General features: G+C 53.0%; 1 pseudogene; it reads right to left on the bottom strand.

The window, feature by feature from the left end:
- Positions 1 to 2,810: 2,810 nt before the first annotated feature.
- The window catches only part of LOC124973792 (probable RNA-binding protein 19), a 956,910-nt pseudogene continuing 937,318 nt past the window's right edge, over positions 2,811 to 22,402 (bottom strand).

Consider the following 22,402-nt stretch of genomic DNA (forward strand, 5'->3'; position numbering starts at 1 on the left):
CGAGCTCTGAGTCTTACCACAGCACAAGGGCACCTCTATGGGCATGGCCGGGTGCACCCTTGGGAGGGATGGTTCTCCCTCAGCACCCAGGAGCACTGCACCCCCTGCCAGACAGCTCTGAGAACAGCAGGCCACAGCTCGGGCCTTGGAAGCAGGCTGTGCGCAGAGCAGCTTCCTCACCAGGCCCGCCCCCAGCCCAGATCCAGGACACTGCAGGCCCTGCCATTCCTGCTGCACCTACACCAGGACCCTCCTTCTCGGCCTCTTGGACAGTCAGACCAGACAAGTCTCTGTGGCGTGTGTGTGGGGGTCTTGTGCACTGTCATGTGCTTTGCTGGCCCCACTCTGTGGTGTGCATACCACAAGTGCCCCACCCAGCAGAAACACTCAAACACTTCTCCAAGTATTGCCACATACCCCCGGGGTGAGACCACCCTGCTGAAAACCACGATTCTACATGCTAAGGGATGTAGAACACAAGCCTTCCATCCACCTCCCTTCCCCAGGAGCCAGTGTGGCTCTCTCAAGTCCACGACCGAGACATCAAAACTGCCTAGGGTGTCTCAAGACTTCCTTGTTTCTTTTTTTTTTTTCCCAAAAAAGATCAATTTTGTAGCTAAACTAAACTGAATGAATCAAACCTATGCATACAATAGAAATAGTCAATAAGCACATTCCTGACTTTTCTAACGTCATCTCTTCCTGATAAAACTCTGGACTTTCTGGTGAAAGAGAGAAGGTGGTGTGTCAGCCATTTTCCCACGTCATGTGCCCACAGTCTAGAGTAGGAAAGACGGGTGGTGCACACCCATCACTAGGGCTCCTCTGTTCCACGTGGTCATGCCAAGAACCAATATCTATGGTGCAAAGATTCTGAAGACACTTCACAATGTTTCCGAGAAGCATAGCATGAAGACTATAAACCCAACACCTGGCACAGGGGCTCATGTCTGTAACCCCAGCAGTTCAGGAGGCTGATGCAGGAGGATCACAAGTTCAAACCAGCCTCAGCAACTTAGCAAGGCCCTAATCAATGTAGCAAGACCCTGTCTCAAAATAAAAAGTAAAAAGGGCTGGGGATGTATGTGTGTATGTATATATATACACATAGACAACAAGAATGCTTTAATTTATGCATATAACTTTAGGGCTTGCCAAGGGTTTCCCAGCAAATCATGTCATTGCTTTTCCACACAGCTTCTATCCATCCATCCACTCCTCCACCATCACCCATCCTTCCACCACCCATCTGTTGGCACATTTATTCACATATCCATTCATCTGTTTGGATCTTCATTCAGTCCTTAGTGTGTGTGGAGCACTGCAGGGAAACTCTGTGCTGGGCACTCTGGGGACAAGGGTAAGCCCAGTAGGATTCCTGCATGCAGCACACAATCTAATCAAGACAGAATTAGCACAGAAGACACACTGCACCTTGCTCTGTCTGCCTGCAAGTGAGAGCAAGTGGGTTGGTGAGCAAACCCACAAGCATTTCCTACATGACCCTTCAGAGACTCAGAAAGACCCTCATAGGCAGCAGGATGGCAAATGGGACAATCAAGCAAAGGTCACACATTAGCTTCTGGGCTCTTGGATCGGGATCAGTATTCTGAAAGAATGAATCATTTATTATACAGATTTTATTGAGTTCTATGTATTTCAATACATGTGTGCAAATAACACACACACACACACACACATTCATGTGCACATGTGTTTCCATCTGCAGGACCAAGGCGGTTGGGCAGAGGAGGGCCAGGTTGTGCTTTGAACCTGGAAGTTGGCAGATAGATCCTGCTCTGAGCCCCACACAGACAGCACAGGGCTTCTTTGATAGGCCCATACCCACTGGGGTGAAGAAGAGGGCAGAGGACAGAGCTTGGAATCTGGAAAGGAGCTGGAGGGGTTGGATACATATGGAAGGGCTGGGGTGGCAGAGCTCTTCCAGCTGGGAAGCCCAGGAGAGCCTTCTGTGGCCAGGCAGAACGGCTCAGTGGTGGCCAGCACCACGGCTGTGGAAGCCGGGAACAGGTGGGAATAAAAGAGGCAGGCTGTGCAAGAGTCTCTCCTCAGTGTGGTCAGATGTCTGGAGGCCCTACATAGTCAGACCAGCAGATGCCCTTCCCTGCCCAGCAGAAGGCCAGGGCGTGGCCCACGAGAGAGTGAAGCAGGAGGCTGCATCACCACACTGACCACAGGGAACAGAGGCACACACTTGTTCAGCTCCTTGCTTGCTTGGCCTTCGGGACAGGTGCTGTCAGGCCTTATGAGTCCAGCCAAGAAGAGGAACAATCCAAATGGACAAATACACAGGCCTAAAGATACCGATATGAAATCCCCAACGTGCAAAAACAGCAAGCCTCCTCACAGAAAGCCCCACAAGCATGGAATCCCCCTACATGCCTGGAGTTTCCACTGGCCTTGCAATGCTTCCTGCTCACTCATGAGCTAAAGTCAAGTGTCATCAGACACATGAGCACAGGCTGCAGCATGACATGAAGAGAGGGTAACAAACACAGCAAAACATGTATCCAGATAAATCAGAGATCACACAAGAAACAAACTCTATGGAAGCCATCACTAATGTCTTTAAAGAAATAAGAGATGATGTTATATCCAAGGAATAAGAATAGAAGGCCACAAAAAGAAATCACTCAGAGAACAAAACAAATTTAGTATATGATGGCAGAAATGAGAAGTTCAGAGCATTGGACAACGAAGTAGAGTAAACCTCTTAGAAGGTAGAGCAAAACCTCTAAGAAATAGATTTATTTTTCTATATAAAATAATAGAAAGAGACAAGAATTTAGAAATATAAAAAGAAGGTTAAGATAATATTACAGTATTAGTTGAGCAGGTTCAATATCCTAATAATAGCAATTCTAGAAGGAGGTGAGAGGAGACATAGGAGAAGAAATAATCATTAATTTCAGAAAATTTCTAGGACATGAGTTTTCAGATTGAAGAAGTCATGTGCCCAGGAAAGGGATGATTGTAGATCCACATCAGTACACTGCACTGTGGAGTCCAGAACATGATAGAAAAGAACCAAAGTCACATACAGAGAACCAGAGGACCAGAGCTTTCTCCACAGCAACCCAGGAAACTGGAGGACTTCACATCCTGGATGCAAGTGTTTCCTGTTGGACTTCTGTATCTATCTGAAATAGCAAAAAAAAAAAAAAAAAAAAAAAAATGAGGCAAAATCAGGATTATTTTCAGACATACCAGATTCTTCAAAAAATTTACCTCAAATGTATACCTTATCAGAAAACTACTGCAGGGAGCCCTCCAAAAAAGGAAGGGGTGAGTTAGGAAAAAGGGAAAATGTGGACCAGGAAATGAGAGAGGCACAAAGAAATCCTCAGACCACGATGATTGGTGAGGCCGGGAGGTTCTCCAACCCCCAAAAGGTTCTGGAGAGATGCCAGGAGTTGACCTGCAATTCGGAGCATTAGAAAAGTAGAGAAGTGTCAGGCTGTAATTAGTTGTAAGTACATAGAAAATGAGGGTATACGAGGACAGCTGTGAACTCCGGGAGCCCTGGGCAGCCAGCAAAGGGAAAGCAGTCATGGCACAGTGCACAGTGCCCATGCTCAACACCCACGTAGGTCCAGTTGGTAGAAGGAGCTTCAGAGAGTCAGCACCACCACGTCAGGAGGGCATGCATACCAAGAGCAAGCTGGTTCATGTCTTCATGAAGGCGTTCAGCAAGTCAGGGCTAAGGTAAACCTCCAAGAAGGAGCAATCTAGACACTTTTATTTAGACACATGGAGATATATAACTAAAGAATAGGAAGTTGAAAATTATCGTGTCTGAGGAGGGTAAATGGGAGCAAGGGAGGCAGGGAGTTCTGTGCTTGGCACAAGTGCTGCAGGAGAGTGAATTCACACTTGAACTATATGCACACTAAATATTTTATAAGAAATGGAAGTATAGAATTAATTGGAGTTTACCAAGAAAGTGAGAGAGGGATGCCACTCAAGACAGCAAGAAGGAGCAATGTGGTGTGGACAGGGGTTTTTATGGGAGTGTGAGTGTGTGTGTGTGGAGGTGAAAAGAGGCAATGAGGGACAGGACTGTGGGGCTGGACAGAGGCCCTCCAGAGGATCTTGGATTCTATTCTCAGGAATCTGGACCCCATCCACTAAGACTGGGAAAGTGAATGCACATGGAACCACAGTGCCATCTTAGTTACCAGGGCCCTCCTGCTGGTAGTATGGTGCAGGCAAGGTAGGTGGGAAGCTGAGGGGTTTAATTCTGGGCAGAGAAGACAGTTGGAATAGATATCGGGAGGAGTATACACTGAACTTGATGCCCATCTTGACTGAGAGTTTGGCTGGGTATGAAAATCACAACTGGAAATTGGGTAGAGAAAAAGCAAGAGAAAAGTGGGCCTAACCCAGCCAGATGATCAGCTATACAAGGGCAGGGCTGTACCCCTCCTGTTCCTACTGCATCTCCTGCACCAGTGCCTTGCACAGAGAAGGAGCCAGGGAATGCAGAAGGGCTTCGCCTTCTCCCTGTTCTCCACACTCCAGATGCCAGAAGGGAGACATCCTGGTGCCCTTGGGAGTGAGCTCGTGAGGACGGCAGAGCACGAGATGGAAAGGACTTGGGTGTTGCCCATCAGGCCGGCCACAGTGCACCGGCTGCCCCTGGAAGAGCACCCATACCTCAACCCAAGGAGGCTTCCCAAGAGAAACCATCTATCCAATCAGAGCACTTTATTCATGGGGCTTATGGACAAGGCCAGAAAATCAGCCCCTTTCCTTCTCTGTCCACATGTCCCCAGAGGCGGCCAGCATGGTGGATCACTCACAGCACATCAGCTCCCACTCAGCTCCAAGCACCTAAGTCCCTCTTCTTCAAGCAGGACATTCCTGTGCTGCTGAGACAGCCCACACATCTGTCTCTGGCCACAACCACCCCCCACACATTCACGAGGCAGGGCCAGGTCCTGACCTAATCTGCCTTTGAGGCCCGGGCTCACTCAGGGCCTGTCTGTCCTCAGCTCACCCACTGGGCTCCTCTCAATCTTTAGGGTGCAGTCAGGCACAGCCTTGGCTCACAATGCAAATACACTTCTGGAAAAGGCCAACCTAAGAGAGGCCTTTCTATGCCAATGAGTGTGTTTAGACGTGTCTTCAAACACGCACCGACTTATTTACATTTTAATATCACGGAGCTGACTGAGCAGAACAAATCAACTGCTCTGTTAGGGCCTGAACTCCCAAGGCCTCCTCTCCCTTGGCCTCCCAGGCCTGGTGTGGGAAGGCTTTCCCAGCTTCTGCTGAACACCACTGAGTCTGTGCCCTTTGCCAGCTGATAGTCTAACCAAAGATTCATGGACTTGAGAGGCCTGAGTGCAGAGGCAATTCCAAGGGTGCCTGCACCGGACACTCTCCACACCAGCAGGCAGTGCATCCCTTGCCCTCAGCTCTGCATGGTAAAGGCAGCCTGTTTTGCTGTTTGCCCTGAGCTCTGCGGTCTCTGTCTTCTGCAAGAGGACTCTAGGCTGGGACATTGGTGGCCCCTCCTCAGTCACCTGGTGCCTGACACATGTGCTGCCAAGCGCCACGTGTTGTCACAGGACTGTGGAGAAGCTGGCGGGAGAGAAACCATGGGAAGGTCCAGACGTCACTGCACCATGGAGCGCCAGTAGCTCAGGCCTCCATGGCATTGCCCCCGCTCAGAGTCTCCACCTTTGCCAGTCAGGTGTCACTACACAACAACCCACCCACAAACCAGCCACTTAAGGATGTAATATTTCACCAGGCTGGCTGGCCGGCCCCTGCTGCCCTGCCTGGGCCCCTGCAGCCCCTCTTCCTGGGTCTGGAGGCCACTGCCTGGTGCTGGCTGTCAGCTGAGCTGCTTTGTCATTCTCCACATGGGGCTCAGCCCCCAGTGGCGAGTCCAGCTTTGGAGTAGTGCCCTAGGGCCACACACCCAGGGCACAGAGGTGGTGACGTGGAGCCACTCAGGGCACAGCCAGGAGCTGCAATGTCACTGCCTGAGATTCAATTGATCAAAGAAGGCCAAGGCCAGTTTTCTGGTTGCTCCGTCAGACACCACCAGAATGGGTGCCTCAGCCCAGGTTTGCCTCTGGATCCCTCTAGCAATGCAAGGTGGATCCCCAGAGGGCATTGAAGCATGGCATGTCAGGAAGGTCAGGCTCCACCTGAGGGCCAGGTCCAGGGCTCAGGAGAGAGCCACTTCCTGCTGAGAAGGGCCTTCACGCTCCCACTTCCACTGGGCTGGCCTCAAGCTGCCATCTTTCACTCTCCCCAGGAAGTTGCCTCTTGTCTCTTCTCTCAGGCTGCAGCCTCCTCGTGTCCCCTCATCTGCTGCACGGCAGTCCCACCTGCCTCCTCCAAGAGGAGGACCTGACCATGGCCACTTGTCCTCCAGCTGTAATGGTTTCCCCCTCAAAAGACATGCAGCATACACACAAGAGTGGACCCCTGGAAGTGACTGCCGTGTGGCTTTGGGAGGTGAGAGTGATGCCATGCCTGTGATGATGGGGGCTGTCCAGGTGTGGAGACGCCCCAGCACACCCTGTCGCAGTGACCGCCATGTCCTTTGCTTTTCCCTCCTCTGCTGGCCTCCACAACAGGGAGCTCATCTCGGCTCCTCGCAGCCTGAGGCAAAGCTCGAGTGCTCAGGCTGAGTCATGAGCAGCTGGGAGCAAGGACCAGAGGGAGAGGCAGGCTGAGTGGAGGCTGCAGGGCCTGGCAGGGGAGGGCTGGTGGTGGGTGTGCAGGTGCGGCCAGGGCTGAGCCACGCCCTGGGGCCAGGACAGAGCTGTGGACCACAGCTGCCCACGGCCAGGAGGCAGCTGGCCTGGGGCAGGCAGGCCATCACAGCACAGGAGCTCACAGTGGGCTGAGAACAAACTCCCTTTGAAAAACAGGCTGCTTCTGAGGGTCCAGATTAACAGGCCCAGGATGGGACCGTGGATGGACAAGAGGACTGCAGGAAACAGCTACATAGCCATAGAGACACCAAGGAGACCCGACTTGGGGTCAGAGCTGCCCCTCTGCCCTGAGTCAGCAAGGCCACGATCGCTGTTGCTGTTTCCTCTGCTAAAATCAAGGGGCATTCCAGAGGCACAAGGCCAGCTTATTTCAGAGACTTTATTATCTTGTACCAGCTGAAAACTTCTGTCTGTAGAATAATTAGTAAAGGAGTAAAAAACAGAAAAGCGGTTAGGCTGTGGCCCACAGGAGACGCCCCATCCGTGGGCAATGGGATTGCTGTGAGGGTTGAGGAGGTAACGGGGGCTGGGAAGCACCTGGCTCCTCCTGTCCTTGGGGTTACTGCTGACCAAGCCGAGGAGGAAGCACTCAGGATGGACTGGCCCAGCGTGAATAAAGATGGGGGCTGGCAGGCAGCAGAACACTGAGGTCTGGAAGGCCAGCAGTGCCCTGGGACAAGAGTCCTCCCCTGCCACCTGCCACCTGCTGCCCTGGGACCCTCTCAGAAGCAGGTTCTCCTGGTCTCTTTCTGCACCCCTCCTGGGTTCACTGACCCAATGGTGGACTGACCAGCAGTAGAAGGTGGTGGGCAGAGCCCAGGCTCCAGTGGCTGAGTGGTTCCCACAGTGTTATAGGAAAGGGAAGAGGGACAGATGGCTTTCCAATGTATCCAGGACTGTACTTAGAGAGCAGCAGGCCAGCCTCACACCTGCCACAGATCCTGCCAGCTGGACATCTGCCAGGGACAGTGTATAACACCCGGCTACAGACATCACAGCAGGTGGCAAGGGCACTGCTGGCTACCCTTCCTGACCAGGATCTGCAGTGAAAGGAGAACCCAGCAGAGGTGGCGGAGCTACACAGCCACACAGAAAAGGGCCAGGTCTCATCAGGTGTGAAGAACAGGGTTCAGAGGAACAGCACCCTCTGTGGAAGGCTGAAGAAAACTGAAAGCATTTCATTCACGTTTTCAGTGAGAATGCTCAGAACACAGGCTGCAGGGAACCAAGAGAAGGGACGGGGTGAAGAGGAAGACTGCCAGAAGGCACCTGGGTAAGAACTGGCAGGGAACAGGAAGATGGGACATGGGAGGATTCAGAAAAACCACAAAGCAAGCTGGGGACTGAGGTCTTCACAGAAGCAAGCAGAGCCCACTGGTAGTAGGAAAGTTCACTGCAGACCTGGGATCCCTTCCTGGGGCCTGCTGAAGGCCAGGGCAATTCAGAGAGAAGCTCTGTTAGACACGTGAAGAGCAGAAAGTGCAGAGAGCTCCCATGGTGACCAGAAACCCTGTGAGACTCATGCAGCATGGGAGGCTCCCTGGCAGGTGCTGGAGCATTCAGGGTAAACTGCATGTCAGGCACATGAACCAAAGCCTGAGGTGGACCCAGCTCTGAGGTGAGTGTGGGTGCAGCCTTTGGTGCAGGACCCTGTGCCAGAAACAAAGCACTCAGAAGGACAGCAAGGCCTTTCTAAACAGGCACAAAGTGCCACCATGAACCCATGGGACTTGAGTGGAGGACACAGCAGGTGAACTCCTGGCACAGATGTGCAACCGTACATGCAGTTTCACCACTGAGAGAAAAGCTTCCCTGACGTGCCGAGGAACCCCCACTGGTTATTTACTGCTGTAAAGTCCCAGACCTCACTTGACATGTTCTAGAGCATTTCCGTTGAGGGAGGAAGGTCCTCCCTGGTCTTGCACAGTGAAAGCAAGTCCTGATGTTGGCAGAGAACTCCTGCAGAGCTAATATCTTAGAAACACCAAGTATGGCCACCAGAGAAATTAGACTTCAAATTTACACATTTCAAGTCCTAGAGTGAAAATACATATGCATTTAACGATAGAGAAAGAGCAGAAGAATGTCGAGGAGTACTAGTGAGCCATGGCTGGAAAGTTCAGTGGAGATGGACAGAAACCAAACTTTACCAGGGCTGGGTGTAGTGGCACATGCCTGCAATCCCAGCAACTTGGGAGACTGAGACAAGAGGATTGCAAGTTCAGGGAGACCCTGCCTCAAAATCAAAGGGCTGGGGATGTGGCTCAGTGGTAGAGCACCCCCGGGTTCAATCCTGGTACTCAAAACCACCAAACTTCACAAGGGACCTGTGTCCCAGATGGCGAATCAGTGGCCAGTGCTTCCCTAGCTTTGTGGGCACCTTGAGAAGAGCAATCCTATCACCCATCCTTATCTGGAACCTGAGGAGCTGAAAAGAAGAGCCACAACTGTTGTTATTTTCAACAGGAAGGTTTTCTCCTCTCTCAAACAGCAAATCACAAAGAGCCAAGAAATGTGAACTGTGGTGACAAGGTAGACATTCAGCAGCAAAATAATACTATTATGAATATAATAAATTTCTATACATCAGCAATAATTAAAAAGCTATTCAGAATAACCACATGACATAAAAATAAAAGTCAATAAACATGAAAAATATCCTTTAGCCAGCAATATGTTTACTGAGGAAACAAATGAAATAAAAACCACATTCTATTCCTAGATGAACAATCTGACATATACTGTAAGGATATCAGTTCACCCCAAAATTGACTAGCAAATCAAATGAAATTCATACACACACAAAAAAAATCTTTCTGCATAGTTTTGTGAACTTCATGAATGTATATGAAGCAGGATGTGGAAGTTCACACGAGTAAGGAAACAGGAAGGCTGATTCAGTGCCAGAGACAAGGCAGAGTTCAACAAAGCAGGCAAAGATAGAACCAAGCTGTGCTGCCCTTTAGTGTAAGGCCACATGCACCTTATATCAGTGGAGACAGACTGAACCAGAATAACTGCTCAACTGTAAACAGATAAATCCATTGGACGCATATCTATATAGACTCCAGATGAATTACTACAAGAGTAAAGTCATAAGAAACTAAGGAAAGAATATTTTATACATACATGTCTGGTGTGCAGACAGATTTCTGTAAACATGATATCAACCTAGAAACACTGAGGAAAAATTTGATGGTTTTGGCAACCTCAAATTTTCATACAATTTTCATGTTAAAAAATAGGAGAAAATGATAAAGTGGGGAAAATACTTAAAACATGCAGTATCCAAAGGCTGTTAATTTTCTCAATATGTAAAGAGTACTTGCAAATCAATAGAATAAAGGTATCTCCATGGACGAAAGGACTATGGATACAAATAGGCAATTCAGAAAAGATTAATAAGCAGCCCGTCACCATATGAGAACTGTTCAACCTCACCAGCTGCCAAGAGAACACAACCTAAACCAGGTGCCATTCTTTAAATGGTCAAAAAAAAGCAGATTTTCAAAAACAAAACAAAACAAAAAATACTCAGGTTGTCAGCTGTTGCTAGGAATTAAGCATCATTTCCATACCTCTCTGATGAGTGTATCCTTTTGTGTGAAATCTCAGAAGAGCAGAACTTCCATGTCTCAGGCATGTCCTAGAACTTTACCTCCTTTGGATCAGCAATTATAACTCCCGATTTTTCTCCTGAGGAAACAATCAAACAGACACACACTAAGATTTAAACCACCAAGAATGTGAATTGTAAGTTTTAAAATCAAACCTGGGGAAAACAATGGAGTGTTCATCAAGACAGTGGTTTTAAGTGAGTCAATTTAAAAGTAGTGACTACATTTACATAAAGTGTCTCTGTATAAATCCAAAGTCCCTATATAAAGCATCTAATGACATGGGAACATGCTCATGGCATAATGCTAAGTGAAAAAGGCAGATGTTGTGATCTCCATGTAATCTTGTAAAAATGAACTTTGTCTTAGAGCCACCCTACATTTCCTCTTCCAAGTAAAGTAGTCATTTCTAACATGGTATGAACAAAGAAAATAACAGAGGCCACACAAAAGCATCTAGACCAGGGACAGTCTTATAGGTGGCTCGGCTTGAGAGCCAAGTGCAGAGGAAGCTTTCCCCTCCCAGCTGACCTTGCAGGCGTGGTGCTGGACACCTGGGCCTCCACCTGTCTGTTCACCTGTATCTGCTAAAACTCACTCTTCAGAATGAAGCCTGAGATCCTGCCTAGCAAAGCAGCCCACAGAGGGTGGTCACCAAGTGTCAGGTGGGATGTGCTTTGATGACAGCTGAATAGTGTTAAGATGCACAGGCACACAGGGGGAGCCCACACAGAGGGGAGGTGTCTGGGCAGTCGGGCCACAGGAGCCCTAGTGCCCATGGGCCTGCAGGAACTTCAGGGAGGAGGGGAGCACCTGCCAGATTCCTGGGCCCCTCCACTGAGCCAGCCAGGGCCCAAGGTGGCGCCCAAATGGCTTCTGCTGAGTTGAGGCTGAGGTCCTGCGCCGAGTCCCCCTGGCATATCCCAGTGTGGGTGAACACAGGTCTCTCCACCTTCCCTGGGAGAGAGCTCACGTGCTCACAGTTGGGAGTCACCGTGTGGCTACTGCTCCCCAGCAGCAAGGTCAGGGCTTATTTCCCCGGTACCACCGTGATCTGGCAGGGCACCTCCCCGAGCCATCACTGTGCGTCCGTCAATTCTGATCTCAGCACAAACTCAGCATTTTCCAGGGGCCCAGCCTCTTCTTTCACCCATGCAGAGGGCGCAGCTCAGGACTCTGGGGGACAGGCTCCCTGTGCCGGTGTCAGGAACGCTCTGTGCCTCCCTGAACAGCAGTTCTGGGGCTCTTTGTTCTTGGCAGGGCTGGTCTTCTCTGGGCAGGAGGGCTGGCCAACCTTCCTCCTTTCTTCTTCACCTGCCCATCTGAGCTCCCATTTCCCACCTGGCCCCATCTGGGGCCAGATCAGGTCTGCCATAGGTCCAGGTCCTGGCAGGTGCTGGGGTCCAGCAGAGAGGGGAGCACCCCTGCCAAAGGGAGCCAGCAGTGAGTAGGGATTGTCCAGGGACAGCACCAGGGATCGGCCTTAGACTGCTTTATACCTCCATCAACAGAGGCCCTCCAGACAGGGCCCCAGGGCCCCAGGACCCCTAGTGTACTTCTGTGGGCTTGGGTCCCTGGCTTTGTGCTCCAGGGAGCACCTGGACAGCATGCCCAGTGAGGGACAGAGCAGGGTGCGACTGGGGCACATTGGACATTTTCAGCTGGCCACCCACGTCCCATGGACACTCTCCCTCCCACTCCCACCTGACACCCACCATCCATTTTCTTCAGTTTGCTTCCCATCTTCTTTAAAGCTCTATAAGCTTTAAAGCATCACCACATGGGGAAAGGCTTCCTGCAAGTGGATTAAACAGGAGTAACTCTGGAAGCCAGGTGCCTGTGCCCCTGCCCAGGTGTGGCCTCCTTCTCTCTCTTCCCTCCATCTGCCTCCCATGGTCCATCAGTGGGCACCTTGTCCAGAAAGTGGCTTGTAGACTCACACCTTCTCCCTGGAAGGACACAGTTGCTTCTGCAGACTGAGTGGGGTGTGGTGGCAGAGGACTCAAAGCCGAGTCCCAGCTGAGGACACACATGGGCCAAGAGCAGCCACAGGCAGCCAGAGCCACAGGCACACACGTGCACACTGCTGGGGCTGAGCAGTGTGCTGTCTGCATGATGCAGTTGAACTGAACCTTGACCTGAGTGCAAGAGGAAGATGACCATAGAGTCTGAGGAGCCATGTCTGAGCTGACAGCACACAATGCTTGTGACACACTGGGAGTTCTGGTGTCTAACCAAAGACCAGGAAGTGCTCTTCCCTGTTCCATGCCCTGGCAGGGCCTGGCACATGGGCCTCAGTGAGATCGGCTCCCTGGGGTGGTACAGTCCCCTGGCCATGTGCTCCCTGCAGCAATGGCTCCCTCCTCCTGCTAAGGGTCCCATTTATCCCTGGACATAGGGTTCAGCAGGAAGGCTGTCTCCTCCATCTGCACCAGATGTTCAATCTACAAATACTCTCCTACCCCTCCCACCAAGTTTGCTGCCCATCTCTGGCACAAGCTACTGTTTTCTGACCACTGAGGGTTTCCTGCCCACTCTCCTTCCATCTCGTCTCCACACAGGGACTGGAAATTGTCCTGGAGGACAAATAAGACCCTTCCCCATGTGCTCCCAGCCCCCTGACAGTCTCGCCAGCCTTCAGGCTGATATCCAATCCTTTAAGTGACCTGCAAATCTTGTCCTAAACACCTCCACCTCCCCTGATATCTGCCACACACTGCTCTGCCAGCTGCCCTCAGGGGCTTATACCCCCGGCTCCCTCAAGTTCCACACACAGGCCATTTGCACATATTGTCCTCTGCTCCTGGATGGCTTTTCCTACAGGTCTCTGTGCAGGTGACTTCATGTGGGCAGGTGTCATCTCAGCCATCTGCTCCTCAGGGTCTCCTCTTAGCCCACTCAGCCCAAGGCAGTCCCACTTTGGAAGTCATGTGAGTATTCGGCATGATCTTGTCTTGTCTTAATTCATGGCTCCATTGCCCGTCTCCCCACTAAAAAGAGGAAGGGTCATCCCAGGCCTACCACAGTACTGTCATAAACTAGCCCCATGACACAAGCGCGTGAGTGGAATAAGTGAATGAAAGTGGCTGTGGGGGCTGAGAGGGGTCTTCCTTGCTTGGAAAACTGGTAAAAGCTCGGGCCCAACAGGACAGGAGATCAGGGATTGCCCCCAGTTTCTGAGGTGAAGGGCACAGAGCATGGACCCTGGCTCACAGTCTGCTTACCTGCAGCTGCTTGAGGGTTTTCTGGGCTTGCTCTGGCTTCCAGTACTCCAAGAATCCAAACCCCATGGAAAGCAGCACTCCTGGAACAGGGGGCCCACTGTGAGAGGGAGCACGGAGTGAATCAGGGCTCAGTTTTGGATCCTTTCCAGTTCCCTTTCCAGCCCCCACATAACCTCAGCTCCAGGCTTGCCGATTACAACTACTTGTCCCAGCAAATTCGCTACCAAGTTTCACTATTAATTACCAGATGATTGATGTGATAAATAAATTCCTAATATGATCCTGGCTTCATGAGGGAAGAGAACTAACTCGGGGCTGACCACTGTTCTCCAGCAGGAGCCTCTACCTGGACAGTCCTGCCTCCATGTGGTGTCGCAAGCACCCAGGGCCGCCTCTGGGGGTGTTTCTGACACTTGGATCTGGCTCCTGGATTTCGGGTCTAAAGTTCTGACAGGGAGGTGAAGGTGTCCTGGCTCTGCCTGGTTCCCCACTCCAAGGCATCAGGAGGTCAGAGGGCAAGAGCAATAGCAGCCTCTCCAGGGGCGCTGCTTCCTGACAGTGTGTGTGTGTTAGTCATAGAGGGGTAACGCTGGGGAGTCCCACGGGGCACCCCAAAGCACAAGGTCTCTAACTGCACCTCTACCTCCCCTGAAGAACCCTGCATGCTAGGGAACTTTGTGAAAGCCCAAACGTGGCTCAGAACTGCAGGGGACAGGCAGTCCTGTCCCATGGTGACTGTCAGTTTGATCTCTGAGCAGAGAACTTTTGTTTGGGGGCCTAAGGCTGTGGGCAGTTGGCTGGTGGCGTCTGCACCTGAGTGTCAAACAGACTCCTGAGAAAGAGGAGCTCACCCAGCCTCCGACATGGCAGGGCCATACTGCCTGGGAGGCCGGTCTCTGCCAAGAGCAGCACCTGGCTCCTGGCCTCTGCGCCCGTGGGATCAGCCCACAGGAAATGCTGACCTGGAACTGTGGGAGAGGGGCACATGCTGGTGCCAAGGACCCAGCTCTGCTGACCCCCCATGTGCCAGTTCTGCATGAGCCCTGCCCACCATCTCTCCTTGTACCCCTCAAGGGTTAGCAGTATGACCTGCTGCTGCACAGCCGCCTGTGCCCAGCCATCCTTCATGCCAGTCCCAGGCCGAGCACAGCTCGTCCTGCTGCACCTAGCTGACCAGATACCACCTAGCTCTCCCCAATGCCTGACTGGATGGCAGGCTCCCGAAAGGACAGTGGACACCCCAAGAGCTGCTTCCAACATCGAAGATGGGGTGGCAAGGTGCTGCTGAGTGCTCGCAGGGGCGAGGGCAGGCTCCCAGAGGGGCAGTGTCCCTGCGGCCTGGTTTATTTGCTGCCATGGCAGCCTGAGCAGACAGAGTCAAGCGACCTCTAACTTCACACACAGAAGCATCTTCTTAAAACCCTCGGTGATTCCCCACCAGGCTGCAGTCCAAATCCCTGCAGGGCATAAAAGTCACTTCCTAAGCTGGAAACTGCCTCCCTTTCCAGGGCACCTCCTGCCTCGGCCTCTGCCACCAGGCTGCTCAGCCTCCCTGCCTCTAGGCCCACTCTGACTTGAAGAACCTGCCACAGCCCTCTTGGTCCTGTGCTGAAGCCACCAGCTCACATGTCCCCCAGCTACTGCAGGTACTTGGGGACAGGGATCACATCTCTGGTGCTCACTGCCTGGTGGCCCAGGCCAGTTAGGGCGTGAATGAGCAGCGGTCACTCGACTCCTGCTGCACCCTACCATGTCCACGAATCAAAGGGCTGCTGCACGGGGTACTTGCTGTGATAAAGGACAAAGGATGTGTCCTTGCTCATGTTCTGCAGGGAACTAGGGCACGAATGAGGAGAGGCCAGGAGTGTGAGAACAAGACCCAGGGCTGAAGGGAGAGGCCAAGTGATCTCTGCCTGCCCACTAGCTAATAGCCAGGGAGATGCAGATTAATGACGTGGTGGAATGATCTAGAAGTTCTATGTATGGGTCATTTCCCTTGGAACTGAAGTGGGAAAGCCCACAATCAGTTCTTCTTGCTGTGTCTGGAAGGAGTGGGGAGGAGGGAGACCCCGGGTGCTGATGGTTCCCTGCCCGCCCACTAGGTGCACAGCTCCAGGACCACGTGACAGCCTGCGAGGCTCTGGACAGCCCAGGACACATGGGCCTCTTTGACTGCACAGCAGGAGTCTCCAGAAGAGAGGAGGGGCTGTTTCAGACAAGCCTGGCCGCCCTCCCCGCTCGCAGGTACAATTTCTTCTGCAACCACTTCCTTCCAGCCAAGATTTCCATGAGTTACCTGCTTTGCTCTTCTTGGAGATGGAGCAGCTCCCCACAGCGCCCACTTTGGAAAACACCTGGAGAAGAGAGGATCATGCAGCCCCCGACTTCTGGGAGCATCTGCCACCTGCGCAGGAGCCTCTCCAGTCACCATGGGTCCACCCACAGGCACAGGAAGCAGGAGGCATGCAGAGCTGACCCCAGGAGACTGCTCACTGTGCATGGGCCTGTGCCAGGCCCCACACCAACCACCCACCTAGTGACCCAGAGATGCCCTCAGATGGGCAGCCGAGGGCCAGGGAGCTGGCAGTTAGAATCACAAATCTGGACATGCTGGACCTGGGCCTGGGTTGCTGAGCCAGGCTTTGAGCCACTGTGCAGCCTGCTGAGCTGTCCTCCCACATCTGCCCATGGAGATCCTGGGTCATTCAGAGGTGGTGAGTGATGGCCTCTTCTTAGTGACCTGGCCAGTCCCCTGGACATCTCAAAATGGCAGTTGGGCTGCTTTCTTCCTCCACTTACAGAGGGAAGAACTAGGCCTTGAAACAGCTGAGAGATCTGCCACAGACCCCAGAAGCCGGTGTCAGTTCAGGGGCATGGAGTCTACTGACCCCAGGCCCAACCACCTCACTGCCCTCTGTGCTTAAAGCCAAAATAAATCTAAAAAGCTATAAGTCACACTCTACTTTTCCCCTCCCTTCTCCTGTCTCCCTTTAGAGCCCAGCTAAGGCACACTCCACATGGCTCTGGCTCTGGCTCTGTCTTCAGTACCAAAGACAGACAGGTGCTCAGTACTGTCCACCAAGTGAGCGACGGGCAGCAGGAGGAGCGGAGACCCACACACACACCTTCAGCAGACTTGTGCTTCAGGCATGGGACCCTCTACCTGGAGGATCTCACTCGTCCTAGTCAAACCTTTAAAACAACACAATGGGAAAGTTCAACTCACGCCTCTATGACAGCCGGAGAAACCGAGGCACAGAAAGTCTGCAGGGCTTGCCCATTAACAAGGAGTGAGGCCAAGATCCAGGCCTGGGAGGACTGACCCCTGATCATGGCTCCACACTCAGGTGCTGGGACAGGGGTCCTGTGATCTGGGTGTGCTTCCCCACAGTGCTCTAATGGGCTGTGTGAGCTCAGGATAGTGAGGCAACTTCTCTGAAGCTCCATCTCCCAGTTGAACTAGATGGTCCTGGCTGAGCCTTCCAGCTCCAGGGCCTTCAATTCTGTGGACACCCTTGAGCTGCCGTTTGTGCAACTCCAGGAAATGCTGATCCAATAGTGATGTCCCACACCACGCCAGGAGTGACAAGGACAACATAGGACCAGAGCTGGCCTGACAGGCTCAGAGCCACCTGCCTTTGAGACACTGCTAGGGTGCGCCTCTAAAACCAAGTACCTGGTATCAGTTCTTCACCAGGTGCTCCGGGGCCCTGGCCATGCTGCCTGCTTGGGTCTGGGCCTCTCCACTGCTGTGGCTGTCCTCCTACCTAGGGACAGTCACGGCATGGAGGCAGGATCAGTGGACACTGCCTCTTCTCTTGAACCCTCTATAGAATTTTAGAGCTCAGGGGACATTTTGAAAGGAAGGAGAATCACATATTTCCATCCTCTGGCCATCTCCCTTCCAGGACGAGTTCACGGCTGTGAGCTGTGTCACTTATCCATTAAGCAGGAAATCTGGTGAGCATCTGTTCTGTGCCACGCTTGATTCACCGAAAGCAGCACCTCTGCTGGGGAGTCCTGGTTGGGGAGACAGGGAGTTCACAGACCCCATCCTCTGAGTGGGAGTGACCCCTCTCCCATCCTGGCCCTGCGGTCCATGGGCTGCCATGCTCACTGGGCATCTGCCAAACCCCTGCCTGGAGCTCCCTACTCTGCCCCTCCTGCTTTCCTCCCACAGATGCAGACTCACCCCATCCAGACGTGTCAGGTTGGGTCACCCTCACTGACGAGTCTCCTGCAGGCTCCATCAGGCCACGCACAGTGGTGGCATTGACTTCTGGGCCGCTCACCACAGAAGCAGTAGGGGAACTGTTTTCAAGTGCACTTGGAACACAGAACCCCCCAACAGCAGGGATGGTGTGCAGCAGGGCGGACTGCCCACCACCTGAGCCGTGCCGGACACAGAGCAGATGCACTGCCCTCATCACAGCCTGGAGCATCCCCCATTCCTGGTGGATACTCACTTCCCTCAGCATCTCCTCTGTGGTGTTGAAGTTGAGATTTTTAATAAACAGAGTGCATCCTGGAAGGCTCTCTTCTTCCTCCTCCTCTTCTTTTGCCCTTGGCTTGGAGGCCTCTGCTCCTTCCTCTGCTGGCTTCTTACCTTCTGGGGTGTCACCATCAGCCACTAACCCCATCAAAAACAAACAACCCCAATAAGTAAAATCTACCCACCAAAGCCAGGGCATAAAGCATGGAACGCTATACCAAGGGGCTCTGCCTCTGTGGCACAGTCAGGAGGGACCAGTCAGGTGTCAGCAGCAAGAGAGCCAGGAAGAGACAAAATCCCACAGTCTGCCCCTGTTGTATTTTTTTTTTGTACTGGGGATTGAACCCAGGGACACTTACCCACTAAGCCACATCCCCAGTCCTATTTTGTATTTTATTTAGAGATCAGGTATCGCTGAGTTGCTTAGCATCTCCCTCTTGCTGAGGCTGGCTTTGAACTCAAGATCCTCCTGCCTCAGCCTCCCAAGCTGCTGGGATTCCAGACAAGTGCCACCGCACCCAGATGCTGCTCTGTTTTAAAGAGAATATGACAGATCTAAACCTACAAGCCCCAGATACGACTAGGCCACACTCATTTTAACTTCAAAATAAATTATGGAAACTATGTTCTTGAACCATGAACCTAAGCAAAATGTTATTTTTCCTTTAAAAACAGCACTTAGTGAACTTTCAAACTGAAATGCATCTTAAAGAGTTTTGCAAAAATTACAGAATGGGAAAACTTAGAGCATTCTAAAACCCCTTGAATATGGATTTCAAATACCCCTTGAACATGCATGTGTGTCAAAGTGGTTTTGTCTATACACGAGGAAGTCATAGTGTTTCATAATAGTAGAAACTGGGAAAACCCACCACAGAGTCACAGACAGACTAGCAAGGCCACCAGAGGCTGGGATGGTAGGTCGCCACTGAAATGATGTGCTGAGGAATGCTGAAGGGTGCTGACAGACCCAGAGAGCTGAAGGTGAAGACGAGGAAGGTGGTGCATGGTTCCGTCAGTCTGCTCGGGTGGGGAAATCCCACATGCGCACGCAGCCGTGGGAACAGAGGGCAGGGGCCTTGGCCACTTCCGCAGCAGCAGACCCAGGCAGCTGCACCAGTACCTGTCACCAATGCTCCTGCACCTCACCCCCTGAAGGAACAGGTTCCAGGGAGAGTGAGGGTGAACGTAGCCTTGCCAGTTAGTGGTGGTGCCCATAGGTGCAATGGGCAGAAGGGGCAGGGCCATGGCAATCAGGCAGGGCCCAGTGCGGGTGTCTGCCCCAGTGAGGGTGGTGGATGCCTCAGTCTCAGGACCATTGGAGAAACCCTACTTTAGGGAAATAACGCTCAGTTTGGCTTAACCTCCCCAGTTTCACCAAGTCCTGAGAGCTGGGCCTGGGGACAAGCCCCTTCCCCAGAAAAGGCTCAACAGCTATCCCATAGCCCCAGGGGGACAGCCCCAGGGAGGGGATTCCTCACCCCAACCCACCTTGGTGCTGAGCAGGTGGCAGCCCTGCCCCAGATTCCAGCCCTGCCCCACAGGCTGGCAGAAGCTCCCGAGGTCCCGTGGCCCAAGAGGAGCCCATGGGCTTCTCCCCAGCACACTTCTCTCCAACAACTCCACCTGTGAGGGGCCTAAGGGGGCTTCCGGGTGCTCAAACCTGCCCTGCACTGTCACGCCAAGCTCCAGGACTCTGTTCCCTGCTTCTTGCTTGCGGGCTGAAGCTTTCCAGTCCTGATTAGGTGTCAACTGCTTAGCCACTGAACAAACCTTTCAAGCCTCACAGAAACAGCTAGTGACTGAGCTGGATCCCTCCCAGGGCCCAAAGAACACCTCCAGTCCTCCAGCTTCCTGGGTCCCAGGCCACAAGGAGAAAATCTACATGCAGGCTCCCCCCACCCAAGAGACAACCAACAAACCCAGCAAGGGACTGCAAGTGTGGGCATTGATACACAGAAACCCACTTTCAAAGGAGAGAGGAAGAAACAGTCTACTAAGGACACAGCAGCTCAGACTCCAGGTCCTGGGGGAGAATTTCATTCAAAGTGAAAGTCAAGACCATCAGCAGGAAGACCCTCTGGGTCTCCTGGACATCCTGCATCTCAGAGATTGAAGGCCAAGGAAACGATGGGTAGTAGATCTCCTGCCACATGCCAGGAACTCAGCTGGTTGCCTTGGCTACCTGGCCTCATCCACAACCACAGAGACCACATCACCAACACAAACAGGTGGAAACGGGAGGCCTCGGGAACATTCCGGCATCCCAACATTAGATGCCAAGCAGTTTCAGGAAGGCAAGACAGGTTCCCAGAAGACTGACAGAAATTTATAGAGGGGAGAGGGTTGGGGACAATGGTGTCGCAGAAGGTTCATGGCCAGTGCAAGGAGTAGCCTCTCCTCAGCAATAGCCAGCTTCTGCCCCCTGGGGAGGCCAACTTGGTATGGCCAGAAGTTCAGAGTTTTGAAAAGAAGCACAAAACTCAACTTTACATGGGGAAACCCAGTTTTTCAATCTTGGCAACCTAACTCAATGGCACGAGGCTTTTGTGCCAGGCAGGAACTGGTTAAGTGACCAGCAAGCAGATACCTCCCTCTTGCTCAGAGACCTCTGTCAAAGACTGATCACCTTCCCTGCACTGTTCCAGGAGTGGGAGCCCAGGGCACTTGGGCAAAGTGGAGACAACTCCACCCGACCCCGGCCCAGGAGCCTGGTCAGGTGGTCGCAGGCACTGCCTGGGTTGTGGGGTTTGGGTTTAGTGAGAGCCAAGCTGAGCTGAGCAGGCTGGGTCAGTGGGCACCTCAGGAACTGTGCTCAGGAACGGTCCTTCCCCGGGCAGGTCAGCCGCTCTCAGCCCCGCCCAGGGAGGGGCACTGGGAAAAACAGCTGGCTGGAGATGAAAGCCGTGTTCCCATGTGTCGGGCCTTTCCCCAACAGCGCAGGCTGGCTAGTTCCAGAGACGTCCACGTCCCAAACCTTCAGACCCCCAACGACATCACTGCCCCTGGAGTGCCCGGATCCTGAAAGGCTATGAGAAGAGGGCATGGCAGTCTTTAGAGATCTGCTGACCACAGGGGCCTGGAGACAGTGGTCAGGAGGGGCAGAGCCATGGACACGCATGTGGGAACACAAGGCACTTGCTACCTCCTGGCCCAACCAGCTTCCCTCCTGTCTTCCCAGGCCTGGCTTCTGCTTGCCCATTGTCAGTCCAAACATCCTGCCCTCAGACAGGTCTTTCTGGTCACACTAGTAAAAAAGGCCACCATGTCTCTGGTGTCCTCTTTCCAGGGCCCCTAGCCTGTTCTGAAACCACCTTCCTTACTGGTTGCATCTGGGTCCCCAACTAAAGGGGAGTTCACTGAGGACAGGACCAAGCCTGACACAGTCACCCCTGTACCCCCAGCACTGGTCCAGAGAGGACACTCCAAAAACATCTGCAGATGGCCAACAAGCCGAGTGCTCAAAGGGAGCAGTGGGGACGGGCAAGGGCTCAGGCCTCAGGGCTCACAGCTGCAGGGCACATCCCCATGCTCTCCACATGTGTGACCTCTGGAGGTCACTAACCCTGGGGCTTCCTCTTTTCCATATGTGAGTGGGGACCGTGGTCTGAGCTGCCTGCAGGGTGACTGCAAGATGAACATCGAGGCTGTGCGACAGCCCCTGGGCCTATCCAACACCCCAGAAGCAACACTGCACCATGAACACTGCCCCTGGACCCTGCATGTCCAGCTGGCCAGGTTGGCACCCAGGGGAGCCCATGAGCCCCTCTGAGGGAAGGCAGCTGCAGGGGAGCTCAGCCCTCCTCCTGCAGGTTCCAGGCCAGACATCTGTGTGCAGGGGATAGTGTCCCTCCTAGCCCTGAGTACAGGCAGCGCCACACAGCTTTATTATAATCAGGCCACGCCACTCCTCCAGGCTCCTGCGCTGTGGCCGCCAGCAGATGGTTATCAGTTGCAAGCAGCTTTCCAGGACCCCCACATCCGGAGCCCTTTATCTGGAGGTGAGGGTCTTGGTTGTGGGGAGATAAAACACGCTGGCCCCTCCCTGGAGATTGGCAGACAGCAGAGCAGAGCACTGCAGAGAAGCACAGTCCCTCCCGCTCCCCCTGCCCAGCCCCAAACACAGGGCCTTGGGCCACTGGCTCCCCCACCTCCTGTCATCCTGAGGAAGCATGTGCAGAAGGTGGGTGGGGTGCCGCAGGGGAGAGGGCACAGCTCAGGGGACCAGGGATCGGGGGCTGTGCAGGCAACACAGAGGCTCCCAGAGGCTGCAGCGAGCCCAGCGGGGCTAGACAAATCCCGGCTCTGAGG

The sequence above is a fragment of the Sciurus carolinensis genome, unplaced genomic scaffold, assembly GCF_902686445.1.
Source record: "Sciurus carolinensis unplaced genomic scaffold, mSciCar1.2, whole genome shotgun sequence".
NCBI classification, from domain to species: Eukaryota; Metazoa; Chordata; class Mammalia; order Rodentia; family Sciuridae; genus Sciurus; species Sciurus carolinensis.